The 16,296-nt window shown below is 41.4% G+C and overlaps 1 pseudogene; it reads left to right on the forward strand.

Annotated features, from left to right (window-relative positions):
* Positions 1-8,108: 8,108 nt before the first annotated feature.
* Positions 8,109-10,145, forward strand: LOC128594803 (iron-sulfur cluster assembly 1 homolog, mitochondrial-like; annotated as a pseudogene).
* The last annotated feature ends 6,151 nt before the right edge of the window (positions 10,146-16,296 follow it).

Below are 16,296 nucleotides of genomic sequence, written 5' to 3' on the forward strand. Positions count from 1 at the left end.
CACCTTGATTTTGGACTTCTAGCCTTGAGAAGTGAGAGACAATGAGTTTCTGCTATTTTAAGGCACCCAGTTTGTGGTACATACTTTGTCATAGCAGCCCTGTAACAAATGTGTCCATCCTTCCAGGACACATGACACCTGTTCAGCCTTCCCTGTGCCATCTGTTTACAGTAGTCCCTTGCACCTCTTATGCTTTCCTATAGCTTTATAATATTTTTTTTATTGTTAAATCATAGCTGTGTACATTAGTGCAATCGCCTGTACCCATTCTAAGATGCACCATAGATGTGGCCCCACCCATTACTCTCCCTCCACCAAAACCTCCCCCCTCCCTTCCCCTTCCTTGGCCCTTTCCCCATAGTCTTGTGCTAACCTATAGCTTTATAATATCTTAAGAGCATGTCTTTTTGTTTTCACTTTCATTTTCTCTATTAAATTGTGAGCTTTCTGCAGCAGACCTTTTGTCCAGTTAATCTTTTTCTCCTCCCAGAATGTATAGTTCTGCATTTAGAAAGCTTCCCACAGATAAATATTGAATTAAGTGGAATTGAATCTATGCTCTTAAAAATATCAGTGACAAATAACTTATGAGAAACTAGTTTTATTTATTTATTTAGAGACAGAGTCTCACTCTGTCACCTTGGGTAGAGTGCCATGGCATCATCATAGCTTCCAGCAACCTCTAACTCTTGGACTTAAGGGATCCTCTTGCCTCAGTTTTTCTATTTTTAGTAGAGATCAGGTCTTGCTCTTGCTCAGCTAATGCAATCCATCTGCCTCAGCCTTCCAGAGTGCTGGGATTACAGGTATGAGCCACCATGCCCAGCCTATTTGTTTTATTTTATTTTTAACCTTTTTTTTCTTAATTTCAGATTAATATGAGAGTACAAAGGATTATGTTACATTGTTTCTGTTTCTAAGGTAAAGTTCAAGTTGTAGTTGAGCCTTCACCCGGGTTGGGGTGTGTGTGTGCCATATACCATTACATTGTCCACATTAGGTGAGAGTTTACCAATCCTACTTCCTCTTCTGCTTTCCCCACCTCCCACTTGAATACACTTGTGTTCTTCTCTCATGTGGGTGTGGTGTTGTTTATTTATTGGGTTCATATTAGTATTGCATATGTTGGATACTTGCTTTTCCATTCTTGTGATACTTTACTTAGGAGAATGTTCTTCAACTCCATCCAGGTAAATACAAAAGATGTAAAGTCTCCATCTTTTTTTTTTTCTTTTCTTTTCTTTTTTGAGACAGAGTCTCAAGCTGTTGCCCTGGGTAAAGTGCCATGGTATCATAGCTCACAGCAACCTCCAACTTGGGCTCAAGTGATCCTCTTGCCTCAGTTTTTCTATTTTTGGTAGAGATGGGGGTCTCACTTTTGTTCAGGTTCGTCTCAAACTTGTGAGCTCAAGTAATCCACCCACCTTGGCCTCTCAGAGTGCTAGGATTACAGGCATGAACCACCCCGCCAGATCTCTCCATCTTTTTTTTAATGGCTGGACAGTATTCCATGGTATACATATGCCACAGTTTGTTAATCCATTCATGGGTTGATGGGCACTTGGGTTGCTTTCATGTCTTAGCAATTGTGAATTGAGCTACAATATAAATGTCCTTGTGATGAAATGATTTTTGTTCTTCTGGATAGATACCTAGTAATGGAATTCTGGGATCAAATGGAAGATCTATTTTTAGCTCTGAGAAGTCTCCACACTTCTTTCCATAGAGATTGTATTAGTTTGCAATCCCACTAGTTGTGCAAAAGTGCTCCCTTCTGTCCACATCCACACAAGCATTTGCAGCTTTGGGATTTTGTGATGTGGGCTAGTTTCATTGGGATTAGGTGATATCTTAGGGTGATTTTGATTTGCATTCCTCTGATGATTAGGGATGGAGAGCATTTTTTCATGTGTTTGTTGGCCATTTTTCTGTCATCTTCAGAGGAAGTTTCTGTTCATATCTCTTGCTCACTTATAAACGGGATTGTTTGCTCTTTTCTTGTTGATTGATTTGAATTCTCTGTAGATTCTGATTATCAACCCTTTGTCAGATTTATAGCATGTAAATATCTTCTCCCATTCTGAAGGTTGTCTGTTTGCTTTAGTTGTTATAGCCTTGGCTGTGCAAAAGACTTTTAGCTTGATCATGTCCCACTTATTTATTTTTTTGTGTCACTGCAATTGCCAAGGGGATCTTCCTCATAAAAATGTTTTCCTAAGCCAATAGCATCAAGAGCTTTTCTCATATTTTCTTCTAGGAGCTTCTTCTTCTTATTTTTTTTTCAGAGGCAGAGTCTCAAGCTGTCACCCTGGGTAGAGTGCTGTGGTGTCACAGCTCACAGCAACCTTCAACTCTTGGGCTTAAGTGATTCTCTTGCCTCAGCCTCCCAAGTAGCTGGGACTACAGATGCCCACCACAACGCCAGGATATATATATATATCCTATATAATATAATAATAATATAATTATAATATAATATTATATATATTATATATATATATTTTTTTTTTTGGTTGTAGTTATCATCATTATTGTTTGGCGGGCCAGGCTGGATTCGAACCTGCCATCTCCAGTGTACGTGGCTGGCACCCTAGCTGCTTGAACTACAGGTGCCAAGCCTCTAGGAGCTTATTGTTACATGTCTTAAATTTAAATCCTTTATCCAGTGAGAGTCAATTTTTGTCAATGCTGAGAGGTACACATCTATTTTCAGTCTTCTCCCAGCACCATTTCTTAGAGATTCTTTTCCCCAGTGCATGCTTTTGTTTGATTTATTAAAGATCAGATGAGGCTGGATGCAGTGGCTCGTGTCTCTAATCCTAGCACTCTGGGAGGCCGAGGCGGGTGGATTGCCTGAGCTCAGAGGTTTGAGACCAGCCTAAGCAAAAGCAAGACCCTGTCTCTAAAAAAAATATCAGGGCATTGTGGTGGGCCCCTATAGTCCCAGCTACTTGGGAGGCTGAGACAAGAGAATTGTTTGAGCCCAAGAGTTTGAGGTTGCTGTGAGCTATGACACTATGGCACTCCACCAGGGTGACAAAATGAGACTCTCACAAAAAAAAAGAAAAAAAAAAAGAAGAAGAAGAAGAAGCTCACAGCCACCTCAAACTCTTGGGCTCAAGCAGTCCTCTTGTCTCAGCCTCCTGAGTAGCTGGGAATACAGGCACCCACCAAAACACCTGACTAGTTTTTCTATTTTTAGTAGAGACTGGGCTGGTGAAGATTTCTTTGAAGTCGAGTTCTACTTTTATTCTGTGATGGCCTGAGAAGATACAAGGAAGATACAACAAACTATTTGTTGATGTTTGATTTATGCTCTAAGATATGATCAATTTTGGTCAATGATCTGTGGGCTGATGAAAAGAATGTATACTCAGCTCAGCACCTGTAGCTCACTGGCTAGGGCACCAACCACAAACATCGGAGCTGGTGGATTTGAATCCAGCCCGGCCCACCAAACAACAATGACACTACAACCAAAAAATAGCCAGGCATTGTGGCCAGGGCCTATAGTCCCAGCTACTCGGGAAGCTGAAGCAAGAGAATCACTTAAGCCCAAGAGTTTGAGGTTGTGAGCTGTGACACCATGGCACTCTACCCAGGGTGACAGCTTGAGACTCTATCTCAAAAAAAAAGAAAAAAAATTATACTCAGTTATTAGGATAAAATGTTCTGTATATATTTGTTAAGCCCATTTCTTTTAGGTTGTGTTTAAGTCCATTGCTTCTTTGTTTAGTTTCTGATTAAGAATCTGTCTAGCTTTGTCAGAGGCATGTTGAAATCCCCAGCTATTATGGAGTTGTTGGGTATCATATTGTTCAGACAAGTTAGGATTCATTTTGTGTATCTCAGAGGATTTAGGTTGGGTCATAGATGTTAAGGATTGAAATGTCTCTTGTTGTACTGTTCCCTTGACTAGCATACAGTGTCTATCTTTGTCTTTCCTTACTTTTACTGGTTTAAAACAAATTGTAGTCTCAAATAAGGTTGCAACCCTGCTTTCTTCTAGTTTTTATTTGCCTGAAATATTGTTTTCCATCCCTTCACCTGAGTCTTTTTTTATCTTTAGAGGTTAGATGTGTTTGCTGAAGACAACTTATATTTATTTGCCTGTGTTTTTTTGTCTAGTCATCCAAGGGATCAAATTCAAGCTATTCACATTTATTGAGAGAACTGATAAATAAGGTAGGGCTCTGTTTGTCTTGTTTTGTGGAGGATCCTTGATCAGTATTATCCCTGGGCACTATTGTGGAAGCTAGGTTTTGTCCTTTAATTTCTGGGTGTGTCTACTTTGCTGGTGGTCCATCACACTGGTTAGTGAGAAGAATGGGTCTGAGTACTTCCTGTAGAGCTTGTCTTGTGTGTGGCAAATTTCCTCAATGTTTGCATGTCAGTAAAATGTTTGATTTCTCTATTGAAAATGAAACTTAGTTTAGCAGGATACAGAACCCAGAGCTGAAAATTGTTTTGTCTAAGTTTAAAGACAGGTGACAGACCTCTTTTGGATTGAAAAGTTTTAGCTGAGAAGCCTGCTGTCACCCTGATATTTCTCCCTTTGTAGGTAAGAATTTTCTTACTCCTTGCAGCTTGCAGAATTTTCTCTTTCATTTTGACTTTGGCCAGGTTAATTACAATGTATCTTTGTTTGAATTGAGTCATTCTGGGGTTCTGAAAATATCTAGTGTCTGGATTTCTGGGTCTAATTCTCCACTATGGTGTCTTGAAGTGGAGCTCATGTGCCATTGGGGCCTTCTCCTTCAGGAATCCCTATAATTTGAATGTTGTTTTTTTTTTTGGTTGTTGTTTGTTTGTTTTTTTAATTTGAATGTTTGATCTTTTGGAATAGTCCCATCACTCTCTCAGGGAGAGCTCAGCTTTGGTTCTCTTTTTTCCCTGCCTCTTCAAATGATTAGGTTAGTTCAAAAGCTTTGTCTTCAATTTCTGAGATTCTTTCTTTTTCATGTTCTACAAGATTGCTGAGACTCTCGACTGTGTTATGAATCTCCTTGAATACCTCTTTCAATTCCTTAAGCTCTGCTATATCCCTCCTAATTATATCCAGATCCCTGGTGACTTTGTCTTTAATTTCACTGAATTCTTGCCACAGTTTTTGGACTTCTTTTTGAATTTCTTTTTCTATCTTCCTCTCAATTCCATTCATCTTATTTGCTACCCATATTCTAAATTCTATTTCTGTCATTTCAACAATTTCTCTATGGATGGTATTTTCAGCTGTACCTCCCTTGTAATCTCTTACATGGGTTGATCTGCTCTGATTTTTCATGTTGCCAGAGTTCTTCTACTAATTCCTCCCCATGTGTATTTTCAGTTTATTTATATATTTATTATACTTTTTAAGCTGGAATGGTAGGTTGTCTCTAAATAGTCATTGAGAGATACTCTAATTGGGGACCCTTAGCACTCCAAGAGACAACTAAAACTGATAGGGCCAATGTAAGGACCCAGCCAAACAGAACCATCCTGCCCAGGAAAGAATGAGTACCTGAATGTGCCACCTAGGAAGGAATGAATGCACCAATCCCCATGCCTCCACTTTTATATTCCCATCCGCTTTTACCCATGTGCTGACTCCTTTCTCAGACTCAGCTTACTCACATCCAAGTGGAATAAAGGCCACGTTGTCCACACAGAACCTGGAATCCAATTCCTTTCATGTACATCTTAGAACAATTTCTCATTTTTGATCCTTAACCTCTCAAAAGCTGGTGTAGTGAGGTCAGATCTGGATACCCCTGGCACATGGAGATCACCAGCACTTCACCACTGACTGTTTAAATGAAGTAGGTTGTACCTGTGGCCCTTCCTATACAACTTCACCAGCTCCCATTTGGGCCTGCAGCATGAGATTCTCTGAGGGCTGGCCTTGCTTTCTCCTAGTTGGGTAGGGTAGCACCTGGGGGGCAGACTCCAGGATGAGGCTCCTAGGCTTGGTATGTTTCCCAGTCAGCTCAAATTGATTCTGTCCTTATATCAGCTGACTCCCATTTAAAAGATCCACAGTTTTTGCCTGGAGTCTCTGCTATAATAAAGTCTAATGCTGGGTCCTCCCCCATCAATAGAGGCTAGAGGTGGGGCATCCAGGGCCTGCCCCAACTGTTCCCACCAACTCTGACACAAAGGCCCATTGCAAGCAAACAAATTCAAAAAGCCATGTTGTTGGGCGGTTTTTGTTTTTTTGTTTGTTTTTGCTGGAGTCCTGGCTACAGACTGGATACAATGTGGCTGTTACCTGTGGCTGGGGGAGGTGATCTGACCCCAGGTCAGACCTTCCTAGGCTGGGTGGCCTGAGGGTAGGCCTGTCTCTGTCCAAGCCAGCAGGAGGGTAGCCGAGGGTCACCAGGCACAGAGGCCGGAGCCACTCCAGAGGGCAGGGAAAAGGTCTCTGCTAGCAGGAGCAAGGTCCAGGAGGGACCACTTCAGCCAAAGTCAGTGCAGCTGAGCCACAAGTTCCTCTGGAGGGATGGGGGGCAGGGTGCACTCCTGAAGGATCACACAAAGTAGTGGACCACAGAGGTCCTTCCTGACACACTGGGGGGCAAGGCCCATCTCCCCTGACCAGTTAAGGATCCGGTGGCCTTTGAAATTCTCCCTCTGTGGTCAGGGCTCTTTTACCTTCTCTGTGCCTGTAGGTGGGGCAAGGTCCTCCAGGCTGTCTTGGCTGGCACTCCATCTGCTGGGTGCTGAGCAGCTGGCCTTTGCAGGTCTGTTGGGCAGGGAGGAAGGAGGAGGGTTATGGGCACAAGGCAGCTAAGAGAAAAATTTTCAATTTCATGCCAGGCAGGATGGGCACCCAGAGGAGGAAATTCTCAGGTACAGGAGAACTGACACTTCATGGCTCTCTCCCATGGGGTGAGATGAGAGGTCTTCTGTTCAAGGCTGGCATAAAGCCCATGGCAGACCCCCTGCTGGGGTGTCCTACCAGGCACCTGCAGTCTAGTCACCCCTTACCTGTTCTTTGTTCTCTTCCTTCCTCTTTCTCTTCCTGGCAATTTGTCTCGGTGGGGATGTTGGGACCCTTGATTTTTTCTTGGGTTCAACCCTCCAATTTCAACTTCTCCCAGTTCACTTCAGTCCAATTTTTCTCCTTCTGGATGGGAGCTTCTGGTGAAAGCTGCCTCTGGTCAGCCTTCTTGCCACCTTTTATCTGTTAACTCAGTAACCATTTCTGGCAGAACACTTGGCAAAAAAAGAAAACCAAACCAAACAACAACAACAAATAAAAACCACATGCATACAGTGGAAAAATGGGGAATAAACAGTAACCAGCAATTTCTAGAATAAGATATATAAACATTTCCACAGATATCACATTATTCCCATTCAATGCAATACCAATGATAACAGGTCACCATTTTTCACCTCATCTGTAAATTAAAATTCAAGTTGTGAGTTCTCTTTCCCTTCTTGAAAGAAGGCGGGTGAGACCTGGGATGAGAAGGCCGAGCCAGGGAAGCCCCAGCTGCAGCAGGAATCCTGTTCTCCTCAGCGGAATAGGCAGATATTTCAGATCTGTTAGGTATTCCAGAAAGCCAATGTATAAAAGGAAACGTATGGTGGCCAAATCCAAAATTGAAAAGAAGAGAAAGTCGTCGAGACTGTTACAAAAAGTAACAGTGGGTGGGGACTGATGGTGGTACCCGGGTGGTTAAACTTCACAAAATATCCAGTTATTATCCCAGCAAAGATGTCTCCAGAGCTGTTGCATCGCGGCAACTTGCCTCAGTATGCACTCAAGAAACTGCGATCTAGTCTTTCAGGACTGTTCTCCTCACCCCTGGGAATGTTCTACTCATCCTCCCTGGACATTATCCTCATCCTCCCCAGGACCCTTCTTCTCACTCTCCCTGGGACTATTCTTGTCACCCTCTTGGGACCATTCTCCTCAACCTCCCCGGGACTGTTCTCATCCTCCCCGGGACTGTTCTCCTCATCCTCCCCAGGACCGTTCTTGTCACCCTCATCCTCCCTGGAACCATTCTCCTCATCCTCCCCGGACATTCTTGTCACCCTCCCCAGGACTGTTCTCCTCATCCTCCACAGGACCGTTCTCCTCATCCTCCCAGGACCATTCTCCTCATGCTCCCCAGATGTTCTCATCACCCTCCCTGGAATTGTCTCCTTATCCTCCCCGGGACCATTCTCCTCACCCTCTCCAGGACCGTTCTTGTCACCCCCATCCTCCCCGGGACCATTCTCCTCATCCTCCCCCAGACGTTCTTGTCACCCTCCCTGGATGTTCTCATCACCCTCCCAGAACCGTTCTCCTCGTCCTCACTGGGACTGTTCTTATCACCCTCATCCTCCCAGGACCATTCTCCTCACCCTCCCCAGACGTTCTCCTCACCCTCCCCGGGACCGTTCTCCTCACCCTCCCTGGATATTCTCCTCACCCTCCCAGGACCATTCTCCTCACCCTCCCTGGATGTTCTCATCACCCTTCCAGAACCATTCTCCTCACCCTCCCTGGATATTCTCCTCACCCTCCCCAGGACCATTCTCCTCACCCTCCCTGGATATTCTCCTCACCCTCCCAGGACCATTCTCCTCACCCTCCCTGGATATTCTCCTCACCCTCCCCAGGACCATTCTCCTCATCCTCCCTGGGGCTGTCACCCTCATCCTCCCTGGGACCATTCTCCTCATTCTCCCCGGTTGTTCTCTTCACCCTCCCGGGACTGTTCTCCTCATCCTGCCAGAGAACTTTCTCATCACTCTCCCTGGGACCGTTCCCATCACCTCCCCCCGACCATTCTCCTCATCCTCCCCGGGACTGTTCTTGTCATCTTCCCCGGGACCATTTTCCTCATGCTCCCCGGATGTTCTCATCACTCTCCCTGGGACCATTCTCCTCATACTCCCCAGACCATTCTTGTCACACACACACAAACCCTGCCCCATTCTCACCATCCTCCTAGGCGCCACAGGGGCAGAAGCAGCTGGGTGGTGGCTTGCTGCTCTTGACTGGCCCTCTGGCCCTCAGTAGAGTTGCTCTAGGAAGGACACACCAGAAATTTGTTGTTGCCACCTCCACAAAAATTGACATCGGTAATGTTAAATTCCTGCAGCTCTTACTTTCAAGCAGCAGCAGCTGTGGAAGCCCAGACACCAGGGAGATAAGATCTTCACCACAGCAAAAGAGGAATAAGAGGTAACAACACAACAACACAACAACACAGCAAAAGAGGAATACAAGGTAACAACACAACAACACAATATGAGGACTTTGGATCAAAAAGCTGTGGACTAATAAATTTTAGCGAAAATCAAGGCTATTAACTCCCGGGCTACCTTGATCTGTGTTTGCCGTGACAAATGGAGTTCACTCTCACAGATTGGTGTTCTAAATTTCTTAAAGAACCTAAAGAAATGGCTGATAGATAAAAAACAAATATAAGTTTGATAATATATCATGTTATCACGGATTTAATAAAACTAACATTCTCGTACATGATTAGTGAGGATGAAAATTGGTACAACTTGTTTGGAGTAGTGATTTGAAAAACATCCATCCACATTTTGAATGCACTTAGTTTTTACCTAACAATTCTGCTTCTAGGAATTTACCTTCTAGGAATACTCGCAAATGTACTCAAAGATATATAGTAGGGGGGCCTGCCTTGGGTGAGGCCATAGGTGAAGTGCTGGAGCTTATGGCGTCAATGTGCCCGCTGTGCCCATGGAGAGAGGTTGAGGTTGCTGAGCTCCAGCCAGAGGCACCGGGGCAACGGGACACCAGAGTGGTAAAGATGTGACTTCCTTACTCCCGGCCACTGTCTGAGCTGTGAGCTAGGGGAAGCTGCAGCCCACCCAGGCCACCCTCACCCTGACACCTTCAGCAGTGAACAAGATAAAACAACTTCTTGAATATAAGCCTGAACACATAGGTGCGAAAGTTGATGTCCAAACCAGAGGGTGTAATGGCCTTTCTCGTACTCAAAAACAAAAGGAGATTCGATGAAGAAGTTGTTCAAGATGGAGTGAGAGTATTCATTGAAAAGAAAGCACAGCTAACACTTCTAGGAACAGAAATGGACTATATACAAGACAAATTATCCAGTGAGTTTCTGTTTAACAACCCAAACATCAAAAGAACCCGTGGCTGTGGGGAAAGCTTTAATATCTGAAACCTCAGGATTCCTTTGGCTGTGAGCTCCAGCAACACTCAGGGATGCCTTGGGGCTTATGGAAGAAATCATGTGACTGTCACCTGACTGGCTTCTTTGTAAGGAAAATAAAGTGATGCATTTTGGAAATGAAGCTAGTGTGTTAGATTCAGGAAAAAGTGATATTTGGATTCTCTGTAGGGGACAAAAGATAAAACGCCATCACTTTCTTTGGATTATTTTTCTTTTGTGGTAAAGAAAGAAGTCCTACCCTGCACTTAACTCTCTCGTACCCCTTTCTTTTAGAGCCAGTTTTATTGGACACCTGTCAGTCTGTTCATAAAATGGACTGAATGGCTTGCATGTGCAACTCCCCTGCATTTTTCCCTATTAGATTGGTGTCTCCTAAAATTCAGAAATGGGAAGTCCTGCCTGCTGCTAGTAACGTGGTGGTGCATTATTTTTTCACCCAATTTTGGCATAGCCTGTTTACATTTTTATCAGACATTTCATCGTCGGATATAAATTTGCATGCCCTTTAACAGTACTGACAAAGGATTTTTTTGAAATACTTGATCCACTTGTTTCTAAATCCATTTTATTTGCCACCCTAAATGTCCACTCAAAATGGGATCTCAGGCTGACTTTGATTCCTTTAGTTGAAAAGTCTCTTAAAAGCAATTTAGCCCACCCCACTCAGTTCTGTATGTGAGGAGGTCAATGGGTTTTGTCTACCCTTGGGGGTGAGTGGGAACTCCACTACTTTCCCCTTCCTAGTGCGGTCCCCTCTGAGGCAATATGTTAAGATAAATGGTGATCTGGCTTTTTTCCTGGTCAGCATACTGGATTTCTTTTTAATTTGATGAAGATCATATTACTTTTATTTTGAGTGAGAAGAATCTTATTTTAAAACTCTTTTATGTGAATTACCATCTTGTTTCTTTAAACTTTGAAACAATGGTTTATACTACCAGAGAAGACATTGTAGCAACCCAGAATTACTGGGAATGTAGTCATAATTGTGAAGGAAAACACGGGGTCTTTTCTTAAAATTCCCAATATGCACACACTTTCTGGTTCTTCAGTCCAATTGCTGAAGTTTTTAAACAATATTTTAACCTAACATTTTTTTCATGAATATTTCTTTTAAAGTGTTCCTTTTGACACTTAGTTACTGATTTTCCTAAGTTTGACATATTAAATATTCTGTGAGATGACATGTAGATTTTTCCTGAAAACTGATTCTCATGAATTTGAGTAGCTGAGTTCTTTTGTTTGTTTTTAGTTACTAAAATACCTGGCACACAATGCACCAAAATATAGAGTGGTAGTTTTATGTAAATGCTCATGAGTTTGTATCATTAATATAATTGTTGATCCACTTATAATTTGTGCAATACTGTCTGTATGTAGAGAGCAAGTGATGAATTAAAAAAAAAGTGGTGTCTTTTTGATTATTAAAAAAAAAAAGATATATACTAGAACCTTGGTAAGTTGACCACCCAAGAGACTGTAAAAAACTGGTCAACCTATGGAGGTGGTATCTCGGCGCCTATAGTTCAAGCGGCTAAAGTGCCAGCCACATACACCAGAGCTGGCGGGTTTGAATCCAGCCCGGGCCTGCCAAACAACAATGACAACTACAACCAAAAAATAGCCGGGCATTGTGGTGGGCACCTGTAGTCCCAGCTACTTGGGAGGCTGAGGCCAGAGAATTCCTTAAGCCCAGGAGTTTGAGGTTTCTGTGAGCTGTGATGCCATGGCACTCTACCCAGGGCAACAGCTTGAGGCTCTATCTCAAAAAAAAAAAAAAAAAACATATGGAGGTGGTCAACATAAGGAACTAGGCCTACTGTACTGATATGTACATGTGGTGCATGTCTGGCCTATGAAAATCAGGTCAACTTAAGGAGGGCTGTCAGTATAGGAAGGTGGTCCGCAATGAAAGTTCTACTGTATGTATAACTCTATTTATGACAGCATTGTTTATTTGTATTGATTTTTGTTTGTTTTTGCGATAGATTCTCATTCCATTGCCCAGGCTAGAGTGCCATGGTGTCAACCTAGCTCACAACTACCTCAAACTCCCGAGGTACAAGTGATTCTCCTATCTCAGCCTCCTTAGTAGCTGGGACTATAGGCACCCATCACTATGCCCAACTAATTTTTCTATTTTCAGTAGCAATGGAATCTCAATTTTTTTCAGGCTGGTCTCAAACTCCTGAAGTCAAGGGATCCTCCCCCCTCAGCCTCCCAGAGTGCTAGGATTACAGATGTTAGCCACCACACCTGGTCAAGACAACATTGTTTAGTAAAATAGCTAAAAAATTTTGGAAAACATTGTCAACTAATCGAACAAACTGTGTTTCATCCATATAATGGAATATGGTACAGTCCATAGAAAAAATGGAATAAAACTAAATGGGCTGATAGGAAAAGAACTTCAATATATAGTCTCTAGTAAAGTAAATAAAAATATACAACATTTTATATATTTTTGTAATTTATATTGTGAATATACAATACACAGTGTACTTTTTTTTTTTTTTTGAGACAGAGCCTCAAGCTGTCACGCTGAGTAGAGTGCCATGGCATCACAGCTCACAGCAACCTCCAACTCCTGGGCTCAAGCGAGTCTCCTGCCTCTGCCTCCCAAGTAGTTGGGACTACAGGTGCCTGCCACAACACCCGGCTATTCTTTGGTTGCAGTCGTCATTGTTGTTTGGTAGGCCCGGGCTGGATTTGAACCTGCCAGCTCAGGTGTATGTGGCTGGTGCCTTAGGCACTTGAGCCACAGGCACCGAGCCCATAGTGTACTTCTATTTGGGGTGAAGAATGTATAACATAATATGTAGCATACATATACTTATATATCATTATTTTGTAATGATATGAATGAAATCAATAATTGTAGTTAGTTATCTTTGAGAGGAAGACTGACAATTTTGTTTGGGAGGAAGATTACTTTTAATCCTATAATCTTTTTTACTGATAGAAATTTTCCTAGATACATGCATAATTATTTTCAATTTTTAGTAAAATAGCTAAAAAATTTTGGCTATTTTAAAGTTTTTAAAATTTTTGGCTAAAAATTTTTAAAGTTCATACAATTTTTTCTTGGGGAGACGCTAGTATTAAGTTTACACAAAAAATATTATTTGGTGATATCTATTAGATTTATTTTGCTACAATAAGTGATTCATCTAACACAATTTATTTAATACCTATTAAGATATGTAATTTGCAAATGTATTTAAGTACTTGTTTACAGACATTTGTTAAAAGTTTTATGGTTTTATTACAAAAGCAATACATGATCACTAAAGAGAAGTTAGAAAATTAAAGATAAAACTACATAAACATCCTTATTTCAAATACACAGAGATTATCGCATAACAATTCAATAAATATTTTTCTAGAACCTTTCTATGCTAAAATATGTACACACAAAAATGACAATTATAATTTTTTACTGATAATATGTCATCAATATATTGGCATGTTTGTAAACAGAATTAGACCTTTAGAGCTAGAAAATACATTAAAATTAGTTTAGAACAGGGTAACCAAAAAATGGCTGTTCCATATCAACACTCCTCCCTGGAATGCCCTTGACAGATAAGGCTGAGTCATCACAGCACCTGCTTGCAGGGCTCAGACATAGCCTTAAAAGTCCTCAATTATCAGCTTTTCTGGGTCATAAAGAAAAAAAAAAATCCTCCTCAACACAGTGCTATAGGAAACCACAACCAAGAGATTAAGGCTGTCATGCAAGTTGAAACGATTATCTTCAACTTACCTAAACCTAAACCAGTAATGAGGAGTCAAATATTTTTTGACCAAAGTCGTGCAATTAGGAATGGATACAAGGTAGAAACTTTCGCCCACAACCCCTCTGAGGGCTGATCTGCACTCTGACCGAGTACAGCTGGTTGGGCGAGTGATATGTTTCCAGAGTCTCTTCTGTAATGAGGATAATAAACATGCCCCGCAGGTGTGCCTTGAAATAACTTTTAAAAAGCTAAAATGCTGCATTTGTATTAGTTTTGAAATATTATTTTATGGGATATACCAGTAAATATTTATTTTTAAGCATGAAAATTGGAAGAAAATGAGTTTTTAGGCAAAAGTGTGAAGTAAGTATAGCCAAATTTCTATTACTATTGGACACTTTCAAGACTCTTGCTCATGAAAACCATGTAGGATTCTGAGATCACATGTCACCCATGTTATTTATTTTAGAAGTCTGACAGAGAAGAATGTCACCTCTGCCTCTGGATTTGGGGACTCCAGGAGAGAAAAAACATCTATGCACAATTCAAATCTTTGGAACTCTGGATTCTTATGGCAGGTAGGTGCCTGCATCCTTCACAATGGGACATCTAGTGGTGTCTGTTAGCCAGGCCAGCTGGACATGTTGTATTAGCAGTGAATTATAGTGTGGAACACTCATCCTGGCACCAAATTCTACCAATGCTACCAATTCAAGATGATAAATACTGCCCAGTAGAGTCAACAAGATGGAGCAGGCATTCATTGAGCACTTAGTTTGTGCCACATGCTGTTTTAAGTTCTGAGATGACAAGGATCAGCTGGACACAGTCCTAGCCTGAAGGACCTTGTTGGGAAATGGGGGAGACAGACAGAAACAAGACAATTTTTTTTAAGTTTGGACTTTTTATATGTTTTGTATTTATTCCATGGCTAAAGAAACAAGAGATATTTATAAATCTCTTAAAATCTCATAATCTAAGTAATAATCTATTTTTCATATTTTAACAAATAAATAAGAGTAAAATAACAAGTTGTAAAGCAATGTCTTTTGTTCTTATTATATTTATAATTTTTGTTAAGCCTTTATTCTATTTATTGGGGGGAGTACCAGGACCCCGAGGAGAAGCTGAAAAGTGCCTCAGTGGTTTTAAAGGATAAAAAGGGCTCTTTTTATTTTCCTCTGTGTTAGCAGACTCAAAACAGACATAACTATGAAGTTGTTGCAGGTATTCTTTATTTTTCTCCTTTCTCTGTTAGATCAGCTTAAAAATCCTTGGAATCTGTTTTTTAGCAGGAACTGAGGCAGAGAGCTGGAGTGGGGAGCTCCCGTCCCTGCTATCTGCTTAGAACTCTTCAAGGCTAAGAAAACTAAACTCTTAGAGATAAGTTAGTCCGCAGGTGTTTAATTAAACAAAACAAAGGGGGTAGTTTTGTCATGAGTTTTCTTTTGAAAGGGCCAATCATGTGCTATGAGTTTAGTTTCCTTACTTTCAGCTTGATAGTTTATTTTCCTCTGTCAGGTAGGTTAGTAGTAAGGCCACCTTTCTCAAATATATGATAGAAATTTTATTAATATTCTAAAAAAATCTCTGTAGAAATGTGCTATGACTTTTTCCTAGTAAGATATTTCAAGATTTTAATCACTCTCTTAAATGGAAGCTAAAATATGCATGGAATCATTTCAAAAGGACTAGTTAATAGTTTTTTTAGTGACTCACTTAGTTTTCCACTCAGACTTTTCAAACAACTTACAGGCCATGACAATCGGGATGAAAAATTCACCCAAAGAACAAACAGAATCACAGACAACCTTTTGCCTGTTCTCAGAAAGTAGCAATGGCAGGGGTAAGAACAGAACTTCTATGTCTTGAGTTTCTAATTTCAGGGTTTATCTTCCCTAAAGAGAAACTATTTTGTGAACATGAAAGTGACCTGACTGAACTATCTTCTAAGCGCCAGTCATATTTCAGTACGCAGAAATAAGCTCTGCTGAGCCTGATCTCTTAGGCACTGCTCATCTCAGTCACCTCCCCGAAGGTGCACAATACAGCCCCACTGTTCACATCAGACCCACCAGTTCAGGTCCTGTCAATACCAGTACTGGGATTTGAGGCTCTCTAATAAAGAGTTATGTGAGAATTAAACAAAAGTGCTTTGAGAAGGAGTAACCATTCTTTACAGTGGAGGAAGAAGCAGATACGATTTTCTATGCAGTTAACAGGAGCAAAACGCTTGCTGCACTCAGTAAGTTGCTGTTGCTAATTTTGAATTCCTTCTTAGGAACTGGGGAAACTCTTAGCTAAGTGTAGCTTGAAAAAATGGTTATAATTTGAATTTTTATCCTGGTAGGTCCTCCCAAGGCTCTTCTCCATGCCCCAAAGGGTTTCTGCTTATATTT

The sequence above is a fragment of the Nycticebus coucang genome, chromosome 9 (assembly GCF_027406575.1).
Source record: "Nycticebus coucang isolate mNycCou1 chromosome 9, mNycCou1.pri, whole genome shotgun sequence".
Classification (NCBI taxonomy): Eukaryota; Metazoa; Chordata; class Mammalia; order Primates; family Lorisidae; genus Nycticebus; species Nycticebus coucang.